At 42.1% G+C, this 17,893-nt stretch overlaps 1 protein-coding gene across 7 annotated transcripts in view; it reads right to left on the reverse strand.

Moving 5' to 3' along the window:
• The window catches only part of CHL1 (cell adhesion molecule L1 like), a 134,709-nt gene that overhangs the window by 96,202 nt on the left and 20,614 nt on the right, over window positions 1–17,893 (reverse strand). For 5 of the 7 annotated variants that reach the window (XR_007904690.1, XM_051788628.1, XM_051788629.1 and 2 more), the window contains exon 2: window positions 7,597–7,677. The exons of the other annotated variants lie outside the window; for them this stretch is intronic. The gene's annotated coding sequence lies outside the window, so the exon portion shown is untranslated. The remainder of the gene's footprint in view (window positions 1–7,596; window positions 7,678–17,893) is intronic. 7 annotated transcript variants of the gene reach the window in all.

Genomic DNA, 17,893 nt, shown 5'->3' on the forward strand with positions numbered 1-17,893 from the left:
TCCCCTCCCACAACACACTTCTATATTTTTTGTTTTGTTGGTTTGGGGTTTTTTTTTAAAGACTGAACAGTCTCTCACTTTGGGATTTTAGGACAGATTCTTTCAACTCATTTCAACTAAAATTGTCCTACATTTTCCCAAGGTGAAGACTAGCAAAAATATACTAGTTTCTCATGCCCATAATACAAATTCTTAGCCCTTTTCCTGGAAGGACTGTGTGTGCCTTCCCCTCCAAATTCAGCATGGATTCCACCTGTCTTGGGGACACGACCTTTGCCATTGCCATGAGAAACCACTGCAGAGCTATTGGGCCATAAGCCTCTCAAAATCCCAGTGCACACCAGCTTAGGAGGCATTCCCAGCTGAACCCTTCCCACCCCTCAAACCCCCATGTGTTGGAAGCTCCAGCTGCCAAAACACCAACTCCTCCTCCTCCCTCTCAGCCCTACTGCTGTCAGACTGGACATGCTCAACCTCAGAGGGACCGACCAGGACCTGCTGCTGGAGCAGGACAGTCCCACAGCACAAGGATCAGACACCAGGAGAGCAAAAAAGGGAAGGAAATGCAATGGGAGAACATAACCACGACTGCAGTGCACTTATAAAAACAAGAATAATGCTGTCTGGTTAACAATAATTCATTTGAAGCAGGAGCTCGGACCACAAGTTGAGCAGGGAGCTTAAGCCTATGTGGGTAAGATACAGCTGAATAAGTCATTGAGGATTAAATTCTGTCTGAAATACTTCAGGTATCTGCTGAAGTTCTCTTTAAACTATCAGTAATTAGTTTTTAGCACTGTCTGGGAATGGCTGAGGTCCCAGAGGGTAAGAGATGGTCAAACAGAACAGCTATTTTTAGGAAGGGGAAAAAGGAAGCCTACATAGTCTAGTTTCAGATCACAGGGACAAATGATAAAACAATGAAATTGTAAGCACTCACAGGAATATAAAGTGAGAAGAAACTGCCAAGATGAGTTTGTGGAAAACTAACCATGTGAACCCAGTCTTCTTGAGTTTTAAATCAGAATAATTACCCTATCATAGGAGGCAATCAGATGTGATACATTGTGAACAAACATATTCCTCTCTCACAACAAGGCAGATTTACCAACTTCTGAGTTTAGACTGACAAAAAAACACACTCAAAGAACAGTTTTCAATAGTTCACTTCCACATTGAGGGAGCACATCAGCATATCAGGTGTTTGACTTGATCCCATATTTTCATGAGTGGCTCAGGTCACAGGCAGTGTGGAGGATCCACCAGCACTCAGTGACAGCACTGCCATCCCAAATTATTTGAAAAAAAATCTGAAATCATGAAGTTAAATTAATAAAAAGGTATGCAAAGTCCTACCTATTTTGGAAATAATCAAGAGCAAGATTTAAAACGTGTTTTTGGATGGGCAGCAGTACAGTGAGGACAGAGAGGTTGGGAAGGATAAAACCTAAACGTGAGTCAGCACAGCTCTGCTGCCAGAGACAAGTGGTGTTTGGGGAAATATTAACAGATGTTAACCACACGACACAGGAGGTAATTATTCATATGAGATTTAGAAAACATGACCTAGAAAGAAGGATATCTGCTCCCTCTGTAAAGAGAGAGGGCTGAAAATGAGAGGTGGCAGCAATATCCCAACACATTACAGGGTTTAATTAAGAAAGCCACGCTCAGTTGTACTTTGTGAACACAATCAGTGGCTGCCTTAATTCACTGAGAGGAAAATTAAGGACAGATAGTATGAAAAGCTTTCTGAGCTATACAGATAGTTAATCATTTCAATACATTATCTCCAAGAAGGCTGCTGTGACCTACTGCTGGAAGCATCTAAAATGACCTTGACACAACCCCATCTCCTGAGGCAGGATGTGAAGTGGGGTCCAGTGGGCTGAGCTGGTTGACCCCTTAGGATCTTGTGCCAGATTTGCATTCTGACACTTATTATTTTTAGAAATAACATCATACAGAAACATTATCTCCTCTGAAAAAGAATCATTTAATTTTGCACATCTGACTGGGGCTGTCCCAGCACAGCACAGTTTCATATTATCTTTTTTTTTTTCCAATTCATATTAAATACTGGCAAGGCAGGTCAAATATGTGCAATTAGTTGTCCATATTTGAGAATTTTCAAAGAATCTGTCCCTAAAGGCACCTCTTTATCCCAGTGCTCCCAGTTTCATCTTTTCCTAAGAAATACAGTCAAATAAAACCAAATAGGAAAAGCTCCCTTGTTACACTTCCAACACTCCTGTACATATTGATTTCTTCACATGGTCTACTCCATATTCTCTTCAGGAAAAAGCCATTCAGGAGGTGGTGTGTAATATAATTCCTTCATTGTGACATTTGAATTACATATTCTTACTCATTTTTCCTTAATTTACTGAGCATTTGGTAGTATTTTGTAGTAAAGCTTATTTCAGCATCAAAGCAGAATTTTGTATTTCAATTTGCTGAAGTAACACGTGAGCTTTGCTGCTGCTGAATTTATTTTAACTTTGTATTTTTGTGTGATTTTATTAACTCATTTATATAAAGCTGGATTACACTTTATTACCAATCTATTTTCTCTGTGTCTACAAGTGTGTAGTAATATAGCAGATAAATTTGAAATAATAGGAATAACAAAAGTAGTATTATGCACAATTATAGCTGGTAGCACCCAAAATCAGACACCCTTAATAACAAATGACAATATTATATAAAAGAAATACCATCTGAAAACCGATTTTGCACGGGGTATTAAAGGCTTGATGGCTCAGGAGATGGGTAATAGAATAAAAAGCCTTTTATCTCAAGGTCATCAATTCAAATACAAGTCAGAGTGATAGCAACTGAAAGCCATTTGATGGGGGTGCTAATGAACCCAGTCTTGTTGCTGGAAATTTAAGAACCAGCTTAACATTTAGGCCTTTCTGCTGGCCCTGGCACAGCCAGCCCAGAAGTCCCAGAGGGTGTGAGGAGCAGATCCAGCCCAGCAGGCAGAGCTTTATTTCCCTTGTTATCCACTGCCAGCCCCAGGCTGTGTCACTATTTTAGCAGCTCCCTCCCAGGTACCTACTCTGTTCCAAAATCCAACAGCACTGATGGGCCTTTTATTGCTTGGAAGGCTGAAAAACAGGGTTGGGCTTTCAGCAAGTGACCACTTCAGGTGATGCAAAGGCAACATTCCAAGCTGGAATAATTCCCTGCATTAATGCATCACTTTTTCTTGATATCTTACTATTTTTCTGGCATGTCTCAAATAATGTGCCAAAGTAAACCAATAAAGGGGGAAAGAAAAGAATCCCTGTGCAAACTCCAGCAACTGTTCAGCTGGTCTCACACCAGCCAATAAAGCAAAGCACATATTGCATGACTTGACAAGCAAATTCCAGATCTTCTCAAATAAAATCCCTGCCTAATTTCCTTTGTTCTGTTATAATACCCACACAATTTACTGTTGGCTCTGGTATTACCATGATGCAAAGCAGTGATAAGAAACCCATTGATGTCGTCCTTTTTATGCTGAATGAGATTTTTATTAAAGAAAAACCAATAAAAACAACCAAACACTAGATATGAATTTTCAATTCTTCTCAAAAAAAAAAAATAAAAAAAAAATAATAAAAAAAATAAAAAGGCATCCCAGAAGGAATTTGCTTTCATATCTTACACAGGCAAAGCTCAGGGTTTGCACATGCAAATCAACACCTACAAATACCTGTTTGCAAGAGTAAATGGGGACACACAGAAGCATCAGAGGGATAAATAATCATATATTGAGCAACCTGGTCTGGTGAAAGGTGTCCCTGCCCATGACAGGGGGTTGGAATGAGACAGTCTGGGAGGTCCCTTCCAAACCAAACCACTCTAAGATTCTGTAGTAACAGGGTAAGTGTTCTTACAATCTCTAATTGGAACACCCAGATTCCTTTTTGAATTGAGGCACCCAGACAACCTCTCCAGGTCCCTTCCAGCATCAGTTATTTTAAGATTCTAAAAATTAACCACCTCACGCCTCATGTAAACTCCACCTTCAGTAGTGCCTGGGTTTAGGGAGCTGTTTTGGTTTTCAGAACTGGCTAATGGATTCATTTTAAAGGTACCCAGGTGCCTGAAGATGCAGTTTACGACCAGTTTGGGTTTATGATGTCTGGAAAACCAATTCCCTTAGTGCAACTTTCCCTCCGTGCAATAACCATTAGAATGCTCAGCCCTTTACCCAGGGGAGACAGCAGAAATCCCCAAATCCTCACTTTTCTGATGAAGATATGCCTCAGCACCTACACTTCCTCAACTAAAACCCTGTGGATGTATTTTGCTGCTGCACTTGATAATTTATTCCTAAACCTGATAATCTCACGATATTTATAACCCACAGCTGAGTGGGAGTAAAACCTTCAATTTTATGGAAGTTCTCCAGATAGAATCTCAGAATGGTTTGGGTTGGAAGGGACCTTAAAGACCATCCAGTCCCACCCCCTGCCACGGGCAGGGACACCTTCCACCAGCCCAGGTTGCTCCAAGTCCTGTCCAACCTGGCCTTGAACACTTCCAGGGATCCAGGGGCAGCCACAGCTTCTCTGGGCAACCTGTGCCAGGGCCTCCCCACCCTCCCAGGGAAGGATTTCTTAAAATCTAACCTAAACCTGCTCTCTGTCAGTTTGAGGCCATAGAAACATATGCTAGAGGCCATACAAATTTTGGATCCTCCATCAACCCAAGATGTGCAGCCTCCAACACTCGATTGCCATCTCAGGTTTCCCTTCTAAGTGGTCACAATTTACCAACTCTGATTACCTGAGGTGAAAACTAGAGATCACTTTGGTTCAGCAAAGAGCTCCACCCTGGCTTGCAACATCAAATGGCCCTACTTGCTTCGTGTCTATCCAGAAAACTTACTGTCAAAAATACAGAAATATGGATTTGAGTGGATTTTGGAACGTGGAAAAATCCCAAATCCATCAGTTAAGGGCATTAGCTCATGTGACACACCTCAGTGAAGTCAATTTTCAAGGATAAGCGTGTGACAAGCTGACTGGAGGAATTCTCCTTTAATGCATTATTAATTCATTTATTATTACAGTTATTATAATCTTTATGCAGGGCACTGAAGTTCAATTTGTTCTGTATGAGCTAATGTTTTTAATGAGCCCTTTCTTCTCCTCAGGATGGGAGCTTCCTTAACCACTTATTTAGCTTTTAAGCACGTAGAAAATGACATGATGATGTACCCTCCTCATAAATACAGCCTCCCATATCATGCCCTGAATTTTAAATGAAAAGAAATGATTACTAACTTTCACACCACCAAACATCTTTTAAAAGGTAATAAGACTCATGAACTCTAAATATAGGAACTTCATCACACAATAGAAATCTTAATTACGATTCCTCTCTCTGACAAAGAGGAGAAAGGCATTCAAATAAAAAGGCCCTGTGTAAGTAAATGCAGTTCTTTGTGGGGCAGACACTGGAACACAGATTAACTCGAGTCTCAAGCCCCATCTGAATGGCTTTGGGTTCATTCTCTGGTCACAGCAGGGCAGAGAGGTCACAGGGCTGAGCCCTGCCCCGAGAAACCGGTTCAGTCGGGGAGGAAACGGCACATTAAGTAGAAAATTGGGTGTGCTTAAAGTTGGGAACCAACGAGAGGAAAACAGCCCATTTCCAAACATCCCCACTGCTGTCAGGACCCCCGAGCACACCCAGCTGGCTGGGAAGGCTTTGGTGACCTTTCCTGCCAAGGGAGAAGCTCAGGGTGTTCAAAAACCCCATGGATGTAGCACCTGGGGACAGGGGTCAGTGGTGGCCTTGGCAGTGCTGGGGAAGAGTTGGATTTGGTGACCTTAAAGGTCTTTTCCAACCTAAATGATCCTGTGATTGTCTATAGAAAGCTGCTCAAGCCTGCACTTTGTTATCCCTACACTTCCAGGATTTCCCCCTTGAAATGGAACGGTTCAGACCACGGGATGCTCTCAGAGATCACAGGAGGATAAAAAGTAGGAGAAGGTTTTTGGGGGATATATGAGAAGGTTTTGGGGGTGTTTAGGAAGAAACAAGACAGACTGTCCCCTCAAAAAAGCAGAGTAAGTCTTTATTCTCCTTTTTCCCACATACCTAAAAAATAGCCATGGTGACCTTTCCAGATGGCTGGGCTTGAAAGAGGGAAAGTTTATAAGCTGACTTACAAACTGACAGGAAAGTGAGCTTTTCAGGGCAGAGTTGTCCCTACAAAGAGATAAATGAAAATATAACCAGATTTTATGGAGATCTGGAATCACACAGCAGCTGAATCCCACTGCCTGATTAGCTGGGGTTTATCAGAAACCAGTGAATTATTTCCTACTTGAAACAATCACTGGGTGTAAGGAAATAATCAATTTATCAGGGGGAGTAATAAAAAAATAAAAATAATAAAAAAGTTGGAGCACTGTTCAGAGACTACATTTTATCAATAACTTTATCTTTCTGAATTTGACAGACCACAAAAGTTTACAAAATGAAACTCAGCAGCAGATGCATAAGATGTTCTCAGCCCTGCTCTCTGCAGCAGCCAAGGCCACGAGTAGAATATCGAAAATCCTAATAAATGGTAGCTCAGAAGAAAGTTATGGTGTAAATAATTCCCATTATGGGCAAATCTTTGGCCTTAGAGCTCCTATTAATAAAAGGTAATGGGAAATGAATATATTGGTAGCACAGACTCCCTTTTCACCAGCCACAAACAGAACACAGAATTATAGGAGGGTGTGGGTTTTTTTTTCTGAACAGGATTTAAAAATAAATAAATAAACAGCTAGAAATCCCTTGCCAGTGTGATTATTTCCTCCAAGCACATCTCACTCCAGGAAGTGTCCACAGGCACTAAAATCCCCTGGTAACAAACTGTCCTAGGGAAGTCCAAGCCATAAATAACTCCAGGGCTCCAACCCCTTTTTCCCCTGCTGAACAGTTGTTGGCAAAGCCACCACTAAGGCCCTGCTCTTCCACTATTTCTCTTCCACAGGTCCAATTTTAAAGAAATCCAAGGTCCATCTCCCACTGTGGATCCAACCCTCAGGTGTTTGAGGTAATTCACTGTCCCCATAAACCACCACCACCAGCTGCTGGGGAGCAGAATGGGAGGCTGACCTTGAAACGATCAGAATAAAATAATTACAGCACCTTTTTATCTAGAACTGAGGGGGGTTTAAACTGTAAAATCACAATTTCCTCACCATTAGTTGCTACAACAGGATAAAGCCTGGCTTAAATCTCAGCTACACACACAATAACAAGTGACTGCTTGACTTGGAAAGAGAAGACAAACAAGCCCCACCTGACCTCAGAGAGCTTTCAGGCTTTGAAATCATGTCTGCATTCTTCAGGGAATTAAAATCACGTGGAATTACTCCAGAACACACTTACATGCACAAACAGATGTACACACACACACACACACACACGTTTATGCTTTTACAGAAGGAATATTAAAGACAGAAATGGTCACAAAGGGGTCCAAAATGGTTACAATGACTTTAACTGTTACGAATCAGAAATGGAGGTAAATAAAATCTGCATCCAAACCACAAATATTTAATTTGAAAGGAAAAAATATGCATTTCTAACCAGTACATGCAGCTGCTTCTTCATCAATGCATGGTCAGTTTGGAGTTTTACATCTGAGGGGTTGTCCCCACTTTACTGCATCTAGAGAGAAAGACAAATTTGGGATTTGATAAATGGAATGTCATGTGTTGAATTTATCTAAACCAGCATCTTTATCAGCACAGTTCCTTTGCTTTATTTTTTTTCCCTCTGTGTCACTGAGTTTATGACTGATCTCATTCTCCTTGCCCTTCATTTAACTGGAAAAGGACAGGCTTTTCCATATTTGAATAACAGAAGCAACATACACCATGGAATAGAAAAAAAATGGGCTGAAGTGAGAAAATCTGATTCTTATTCTAAATCTGGTTTGTGACCTTGGAAGGAGCCACTTCTCTGCACCTCCATTTCCCCTCTGCTTCTTTGCCTTTCTTGTCTGCTCCCATTACAAGCTTTCTAAAGCCTGTTAAGTGTTTATATAACACCAAAAGATAAGATTCAGCTTTCTTTGGAATCAAGAGATAACACAAAACCAGAAACAATAAACCTTATCAACCACCACTTACATTATTGCTCTCCTGTAGTTCCACTATTATGAAACACATTTCAAAATGATTTTCAATAGTTACTTCCCTTTCAAATCAAAGAAAAAATAAAAAAAAGGCTCATGAAAGGAAAATGTGTTCAAGGGGAAACAGATCTGGTTTATTACAATATATTCCACCTGTTTTAAACACTTTGGCCAAGAGCTGTATTTCTATATCAACCTCTCCAATAGCTGGGCATGACACACCTCTGCTGTTGACCTGGCACCTCGATATTCCCACCCACAGGTGGGTCACAGGAGGTTCTCCTACATGCTGGAAGCAGGAAAGTCAAGGGGAAGACTTGGGAGCCAAGGGAGCTCCAAAAACACTTCTCCTGCTCTCCCAAAAGAGAGAACACGCACACATAGTGTAAATTCCAGGCCAACTCCTATGTCAACAAGGAGAAAGAGGAGCACACAAGGAAATTTTGGTCTGTTTTTACCTTTGTGGGTCACCTTTAAAAGTGATTTTCTTTCCAGCCTCTCTGTATGAATGACAAGATATTCAGTGAGGTGTCTTAAGGGAAAAGAAGTGATAAAGAGGAATCCAGCTAACCTATTTTCTTCCTTGTCACTACTTGATAATCTCTTTATCTGATCTCATCTCACCAGTTGCAGACAGACTTATTTCCCCACGGACAGACCCAATCCTTCTTCCAGAGTGCATGCACCTCCTTTCCCACGGTGTTTTAAACTCACATTGGAACGTCCCCCTGATCTTTTGGGGTACATATAGACAGATTCAACCCACACAGTTCTTTCAGATAGTTTCTGTGGTCAGGGGTACACCAAGAACATTTACATGAACCTCCTCATCAACAGCAGTTTGCAATTTCACTGAAACACAATTCACCAGCACATGTATTTTAAATTTCAACCCCTTTGTCGATAAATTATGGTTTCTGATGTGAACAGAAACCATTTTCTAAAGCTCTGCAGTGATTTAGGAACCTCAATTCTATTTTCAGCTGCACCTTAATCCTTCTTGACTTCTATTGAAGGTTTAGCTTAGAAATGTTTGCTCTCCTGCTGGCAACACACTCAGCCTTTCAGAGGGCCTTTACCTCCACAAAGTAATGTGCCTGCAATTTGTAATGCCAAATGCAAATTGCCTGATCCACAGCCTGTGCCAGCTGGGCACAGCCCAACAAAGCTGTGGCAGCCTGGGCCAAGGTTTGCAAGACATGCCTGGGCTGGAAAACAGAGCAAACCCAATCCCAGTCCCACACACAATCACCAGGGCTGCAAAGGGGAGTGGGAGAATCCTTATGCTGGGAATCAGTGCAAAACAGGCCATTTGCAGGATTTCAGTTCATCACAGCCCTGGATTCAGAGAGTTCAAGACAAGATGCTGTTATTCCATCAGGTCTGGACTTCCTGCCATTACATTTCCCCCAGTTATCTCTATATTAAGCCAATTCCCTTGTAATTGATTAAAACCTCTCCTCCAAATAAAAAAATATCTCCTTTTTATTTAGAAACATGGGGGGAAAAAAAAAGAAGGAATTCAACATAATTTTAATCAGAGATTCTAAGGGAGGAGGGAATTTTTATTTGTATGTCCCCCTTCTCCTATTTTATAATCTATCTCCAAAATCACAGCAGAGAACAGTAACTCAAGTGCTTTATAGCTTGAATTCATTCTAATCAGCTGTCTCCTATCTTTACCAGCTGTTTGTCTGCTTCTCCCATTTAAGCTGTGCATCTTGGACTTATTGATCTAGTAAGCTTTAAATTACAGCTATCCATGGGAAAAAAAGAAAAAAAAACCCAGGAGGCAAACTATAACAGGAAAGACCAGAGCTGATAAAGGATTTCTGAAGGGTTACTCACTTTTGCTAAAAGAAAATCTTAATGGCATTTCCTGGAGAGAAGGTCTGTGGGGCTGAAGTTATCAGACAGAGGAAGGGGAAATAGAGCTCACAGGTTGGAGGAAAGGATTTATATCTAAAAAATTTTCAGTGGAAAGTGTAGGAAAACATGGGGGGAAAATACAAGATATAGTATTAATAAGCTGGTCTGTAGCACTGGGTTTGTTGGATTTATTAGAGCCAGGCAATTTGCAGCAGCTCTTGTTTCAGGTCTAGTTGAAGCAGTAAGGATTCACTGCTCCCCAAAACCACTCCCCAAAACCATTGCTCCCATCAGAAAGGCAGAGCAGGAGCAGAGCTGATTTCAGTGCCCAAGTGCAGCCACTGCAGCTTCAGCTCAGACACTGCTCAGGGGGTCACTGCAGGCTGTCCCCAGTGAGCTATTGGGGGGTCAGAGGGTCATGGAATGGTTTGGGTTGGAAGGAACCTCAAAGATCATCTCATTCCAACCCCACTTCCATATTTAGGGAACCTTCCACTGTCCTCCTGAAGGAACTCAGCTGACCATAAATATCCACAGTTCTCCATCACAAATCCAACACTCCAGTCAGTGACACTGTGATTCCCACAGGAAGGTGATCTCAGCTCCTGACAACACAAATTACCTGCTGAAAGTTATCCAGCATTTTACCCAAGTCTCCTCTGTACCATGAAGGCAGAATAACAACTGAGGTGTCTCTGCCCCAGGTGTTCCTGTTGGAAGGAAAGCACCATCATTCCTCCTGTGCAACAGGCACAGCCAGCTTTTGCTTTCCTGGCTCAGGTAAATGGCTCTGGCTGCAGCGAGATACTTAAGTTTAAAAACCAACCTATTTCACAAAGGGATTGCTGAAACCATGTATGTTTTAATGAGAAAACCGGTCTCCCACTCTGTGCTGAAAACTCAACCTGTTGCTTGGTTTTTCAAGGGAAAAAAAATCTGCAACCTTACAAACTGGAATTTATGACAACTGCCCTAGAAACCTTGTGTCCTGAATCAAAGGCAGGTCTTATAAATCTATTGGGATTTTTAAAGATGAGAAATTACAATACAATCCTTTTCCTCTGTGGGTGTGGACAGAGTGTCTGTGTGTCTGGACACCCAGTGCTGCTTTCTGCTCTGCCAAGGCATTTTATTGTTCTGATGTGCCACAGGTGCAGTCGCTTTGCTCTTTCAGTTTTCCAAAAGGTCAGAGGGAGCTGACAGATTTCTGAGTGAGGGAATGCAGTTCATGCTTTCATTCACTCCCTGACTTTGACACCGTGCTGCAGCTCAGAGAGGTGTGGTGCAGGGCAGGAGAGAGGCAGCAGGGCACGAAGATGGCTTTAAGACATCTCTGCTCCCTGTGTTGAGCTGCCCAGGGGCTGCCCTGCTCTCTGAGCAGAACCAGCAGCAAACGCTGAGCCAGGATTAGGTCTGGCATGACCTGCTGCCTCTGGCCATGCCACAGATGGCACAGGCAGATTCCCAGGCTCCTCCAGCTCCTGATGGCAGGGGAAGAGCAGGGATGAGTGGTCCCTGCTGCAATGTGACCTTCACATTTCATCCACCCATTTCTCCCTAACAAATCCACCGACTGATGAAGTAAAAACCTCTGAGTCGCTCTGAAAATGAGAAACTAAATATTTGAGTGTTCCTTGAGTTCCATCTGCTACAGATCCCCACAACACAGAGCAAGAGAATTCACAGATTTGGCCCAGAGGACTTGACAAAGCAGAATGGTATCAAAAGCAGGGAATGCTGCCCAGGATGGAGCTCTGGCACTGCTTTGGATGCTCCTGAAGCCAATCCAGTCCTGCAGAGCTGAGCTCTGCACATCAAACCTTCCGAGCCCCAGCTCTGCCCTACAGTGCAGAGCATGAAGGTTGATCCTATTTCAGTGACACGTGGGTGGCAAAGGGATGAAAGGACCCCAAATCCCAGCAGCCAGGCCTGGGCAGTGTTTCCATCAGCTCCAGCACCACTGCCAGTGAGGAATAAGCTCCACTTGTGCCTATTAACAGCAGGGTTTTTAAGGAGGAAGTTTTTTCGAGCAATAAAAAGATGCATTAACCAGCTCAGAAAACAGCACAGGATGAAATGGATAAACTGCCATACCAAAAGGTCAATGTCCTTATGGCTTATGGATCCCACACAGGTGAAAAATGTGCTAAAGGGATTATTTACAGTGATATCTTCAGATTAATACCAAGTACATGAAATTAGTATGGGATGAGAAAAAAAGAGCAAGAGAGAAAAGAACGTCTTTAATAAAGAAACAAACATTTTAGCTGTAATTTTACCCATGTGCATTATGAATACAACCCAGTGTGCTGAGAAGAGTCAGCACAACAGTTTTCCATTTCCTAAATAATATGATTATTTTCTCTTTAGCAACAGTAAGATCTATTAATTTTACAGGAATAACATTAAGAAGTCTAGTTTAGTAGACATGTTTTGCCAATATTTCAGTTTTCCCACTAGGAAATGCGTTTCTGCTCTGTCTCATATTTAGAATAAGGTGGCTCAATAACACAATGTTACAAGTTGCTCAAATATCTGTTTATTTATTACTAAAAGGACTATCAGAACATGAAGAGAGCCTTGAAATACTAATCATATCTGCCTAGGACCATCACATGATGTGAGCCAACAATTCCTGTGATTTACTGTAACAATAAAAGAAGGCAGCCGTGAACATTTTTGTAAATCAAGTCTATTGGGCCAGATTTTGCTCCTTGATTACTCAGGCATAAGAAATGTTATAGCACTTTACCAGTACATAATTCAGGTGATGAATTTAATAATATCGATAGGCAGCATTAAAAGCTGTTATAATGTTTACCAGAGGGAAATCACCTTGGCTCCAACTAACACACAAAGGCTCATGCTCACACATGCATACACACTCTCTCTCTCTGAGGTTTGTCAGGGCAGCAGAGCCCTTTTTCCCCTAAAAAAAAATGTCAAGGTCTGTGCAAAATCACCCAGCTCTGCCACACCACCCCAGGAGGTGAATGTTCAGCAGTTAAACCCCGTGCCACGACTTGCACGCCTGTGTCGAGTTTAAATTTGCAGTTTACACCAGGTGTTATGATCCCTTGAGGGAACCTGTGACTGGCAAAGAATCACCTCTGTCAATATTTCCCTCCTGGGTCGATAAATCCTGATAGTCAATAAAAGTCAGTGAGCAAAACCGACCCCAGCAGGAGCCTTGGGGTGAAATTTGGCACACTCAGTACCTGCCTATTAGTTAGAATGATTCTGCATTTAGGGTCCCCAAGGTAAAGAGAGCACTTTCATTTGGTTTTAATAACCTTCTAATGCACAAATCTGTGTTACCACCTTTCCCTGAGCTCTTCAACATGGACTGTGTGCAAACTGAATGGCACATGGGCTGAGAAAAGGATTTCTCCTGAAGAGCAAAGGCAGCACCCTGAGTACCTACGTGCCAGCTGAAAAATATCCACCATTCTCCAGGAGACCCATGAATTCCCATCACAGTACTGGGGGTTTAGGAATGAAAACAGCCAGAAAACTTAGTTCTGTGGTTTTTTTAAGATATAAATTAGTTTTCAACTATTCACATCTGTGTGGCAAAACACGTGGTCCTTCTCAGGACCAAACCCATGACAATGAGTACAAATAACATACCCAGGGTCTTGAAATTATTTTAAAAATAATCAGTTTTGCTGCTGCCCTCTTCACAACAGATTTCGAGTATAGTTTTAATTAAGGAATATTTTCTTCCTGTTGTGAAGACAGTTCACTGTTAATTTACAATTTTCAGAGTCTTTTTTTCCTGGAAATGTCCTGTAAACGCATATGGATGCTGTCCAACATTAAAATTGGAAACTTAACCTTATAATATGTGACTCTATGTTCAGATTGCTAATGATCATATGAACTAATAAGTAACTTATTTGGCACCTAAAATGATAAGCAAAGCCAGGAAACAAGCAAACCAAAAGATTTCTAGACCCAACTGGCAAATGATTTACAGGCTAAAAATTTCTCTCGAGATTAACTTATAAAAGTTAATGACTTTCAAACAGAAGGCAAAAATGAAGTCAACAGTCTGAAGTTGTTCATTATACCTCATTTGTTCAATTCTAATCTTGATTTGGTCATCAACTCTCTGCTTGTTTATAAGACGGTCAAGCCACGCAAACAAAGTGATATTTGTTCACATAACAATACTGAACCCTTAGACAGCATTTTTCATCATCGAATCTCAAAACCTTCTGCAGAGAAGGAGAGCTTTGTTACCCCTGATTCAGATAAGGAAATTGCAGCAGGGGGGATAATTGCAGAGCCAGAAATAAAACTTCCGAGTGCCAGGCTAATGGCCCAAGTAACAGCACAGGGCACTTGATTAGCACAGAGACAACTGAGGTCAAGATGGGCCATTGCAGCATTGCAACTTTTGAACTGCTGAAAGCACGAGGAGAAAAGTGCAACGGGAAAAATTACATTAATTCAAGTGCTTTCCTCTGGTACTTAAGATTTCAAGTGTTCTGTTAACTCCTTCTGCCCATGAAAGACTTTACACCAACTATCCCCCATCAGGAAAGGTCATTAAGGATATGCTTAAGTTATTAAGGTACCCCAAATATTTAGAAACCAATAGGGTTTTGAATTATTTTTAGTCCATCAGAAAAAAATACATGTTGGGAAAGGCACTGTAAAGGATTAAAAGCTGTTAGAATCTACGCCCAGGACACAGAATTCTCCTCAGAAGAGATTAATGAGTCAGAAATATTCCTCAAGACATTTATGCTGTGCTGTGAAACAGGTGATGGGTTTGCTGGGAGCTTGTGGGTCAGATGAGAGAGGTCAGCAAGGAAGATCTTGCTGTGGGAGTTTGCTGCCCACCACCCAGGCAAGAAATGGAAGTGGCTAAAGCTTTATTCAGCCTTCACAATCAAAGGCCATGGTCATCCTGGGGGACTTAAGGCACCCTGGTATTTGAAAATATGGCACTGGTGGTGCACAAGCAACTGAGATTTCCTGAGACAACATTGATGCTGATATTCAGGGGGGCAGTTTGGCTTCCTCAGAGAGATAGAAGGTGTGGTGCTGTGGGTGACTACCCTGAGGTGCAGGACACAGGAAAGCTCCTTGATCTTCAAGGAAAACATCCGCAAAGCAGGAGAACAATCCACCCCTAGGAGCAGGAAGTGGAGCAGACGTGGCAGAAGGATAACTTGGCTGGACATGGAATTCCTGACTGACTTCAAACACAGAAAGAAGTGAACAGGAGGTGGGAGCAGAAACTATCCAGGAGGACTATGGAAGCCTTGCCCAGACTGCAGGGAAAAAATTAGGAAAGCCAAAGCCAGGTGGAGCTGAAGCTGGCAAGAGATGGTACAGACAATTAGAAAGGTTCACCCGTAGGTACAACTGCAATAAAAGACCAGGGAAAATGTGGGTGACTCCTGAATATGTCAACAAAACTAATAACAAAGGGTAAAAATGAAGGATGAGGCATTCAATGACATTTTTGCCTCAGTCTTTATGGGTAAGGCCTCCTCTCAGGCTGCCCAGATCCATGGTCCTGATGTCTTTATCTAGGGTAGGGAAGTCCAATTTACAGCAGGGGAAGATTTTGTCAGGAGCCACTTAATCAAACAACCTACAGAGGTCTGTGAGTGTGCAGAAAACAGGCTGACATCACTCTGAGGCTGCTCTTTAAGTCTTTGAAATGTGGCAACTGGGGGATCCTTCTGGTGACTGGAAAAGGCAACTGCCATGGCCACCCTCGAGAAGGAACAAGACACAGCAACATCCAACTGCCTGCTGACTGTCACCCCAGTCCTAAAGATAACAGAACAAATCTTCATGAAGACAACTTGTTTAACCTCTTCACATCTTCATTAACAACTGAGACAATGAGAGCAGCAAGTTCCCAGATGACAGCAGAGCTGGGGAGCTGCTGACACGCTGGAGAGCGGGACGGATGTTCAGTGGTGTCTCAGCAGGGCTGGAGAAGGCAGCTGACAGGAAACTGCCACCATTCAGCCAAACCAGACATGAAACTCTGCAAATTGAAACCCACGGAGCAGAAAGCAGCTCCAGGGAAGACAGGCTGGGGGTTGAACAGGAGCTGGCAGTGATGGTGACGGATGCCAACCTCACGCCGGGCTGCGTTTGCAGGAGCAGAGCCAGCAGGGCAAGGAAAGCAATTCCTACTCTTTATTCAGCACTTGTGAGACTGCATCTGGAACAGAGCGTCCAGTTTTGGTTTCCCTGTCACAGAACACTGACAAACTGGCAGAAATTCAGCAGAGAGAACCAAGATGATGAAGGGGCTGCAGCACAGAACTGAGGAGAAGCTGCTGAGGGAAGTGTGTTTGTGTAGCATGGAGAGAGAAGGCTAATCACTGTTTTCACCCAGACAAAGCCTTGAGCAGCCTGATCTCACTTCAAAGCTGTGTCTACATTCAGCAGGAGGATGGACCAGATGACCTCCAAAGGTCCCTTCTAATCTAAATTATTCTACAATTTTAATGGCTTCTCCTTCCTTTGTACTTATCACAGTGCATTCACTTGCAAAGTATCATTTGGAAATAATTATTCTGACTTTGTGCAACATTTTCAAATGCAATCCAAAATTCCATACATATTTGAGAAGCATCCAGCTGCAGGTGAGGAATATCATGGCCTAAAAGCCAGTCAGCTGGAGCCAATTAAAGCACCATCAACCTCCCATCACACCAAAATGCCTAATTGAACTTCCATCCTCCGTGCAAGATGGAGATTTTTGCCTCCTCCACAGAAGCCCAAAATGAGGGGTTCACTGCTCTGGGTCTCTGCAAAGCAAGATCATTATCAAAACACAAGGATCAAAACAGGAGATGCCTTGCACCGATTAAAATAATGTTATTCCACCCTCGAAGGGAAAAAAGAACATTTCCCCTGCAAAGAGATGACCTCGGATGTTTAGTCAGAGACACCCATTTTTACCCTCCTGGCTAATGCAGAACACGAGCAGGAGCAAGTGCCACCCATGCATATTTAGAATTAAACTTCAAAAGCAAGTGGTTCATTAACGTGAGGAAAACTGAGACATGTCTAAATGATTGTTAGCCACGGTCTAATAAAACCTGAGCTTGGGTTTAGAAAGATGGGGGGGGAAAAAAGAAAAAAAAAAAGCTAAAATGTATGTTGACTGAAATATATAAACTTCCAATGAAAAGCATTTGGTATTTATAGCTGCTGAATAATGCACTCATTACTATTCATTCTCATTACTGTGCATTTTGCAACTGTCACAAAAAATATGGTGACTGACTGACAGCTTTTAAAATATTTTTATGCCTCAAGAATGAAAATAGCTGAAAGAGAGCTGGAATTTGGAATTCAAAAAAAAAAACGGACAAACTGCCAATAATACAGCAACCTAAACTTCTCTTAATTTCATTTTTTGTGCAAATTTGCCCAGTCTTCTGAGTTAATTTGAGTCATCATTTTGCTTTTCTCCTTTTTTTGTGGGGGAAAAGAATCATGTTTCCTTCCTATTTGGCTTTACTAAGCTGTGAAAAATCTCTGTATATCAGAAAGAGTATGAGCAACATTTTCCCCTAATTAGTCCATAAAAATGCTAATTTCTCTAATGAATCAGATTGAAATATCACAGGAGTAGGTAATAGCACAAATACAGAGTTTGCTTATGGGGTAGGCTTTTGCTAATCACTACCACAGCACTGGGCAACTCACAAAAACAGTCCTATAATGAGGTTAGAGAGGTAAAACATGCTCATCTCAATTTTTTTTGAGAAAAAAAAAACAAACCAGTTACTTGCCTATGCAGTTCCAGCAACCTTGAATTCATGTCTACATGTGAAGAAAACCAGACCCCCAGTATTTACAGCCCAACCCTTCCACCCCCACACAAGCAGA

Source organism: Manacus candei, unplaced genomic scaffold, assembly GCF_025592945.1.
Source record: "Manacus candei isolate 608988 ecotype Guabito, Panama unplaced genomic scaffold, ASM2559294v1 h1tg000025l, whole genome shotgun sequence".
Taxonomy (NCBI): Eukaryota; Metazoa; Chordata; class Aves; order Passeriformes; family Pipridae; genus Manacus; species Manacus candei.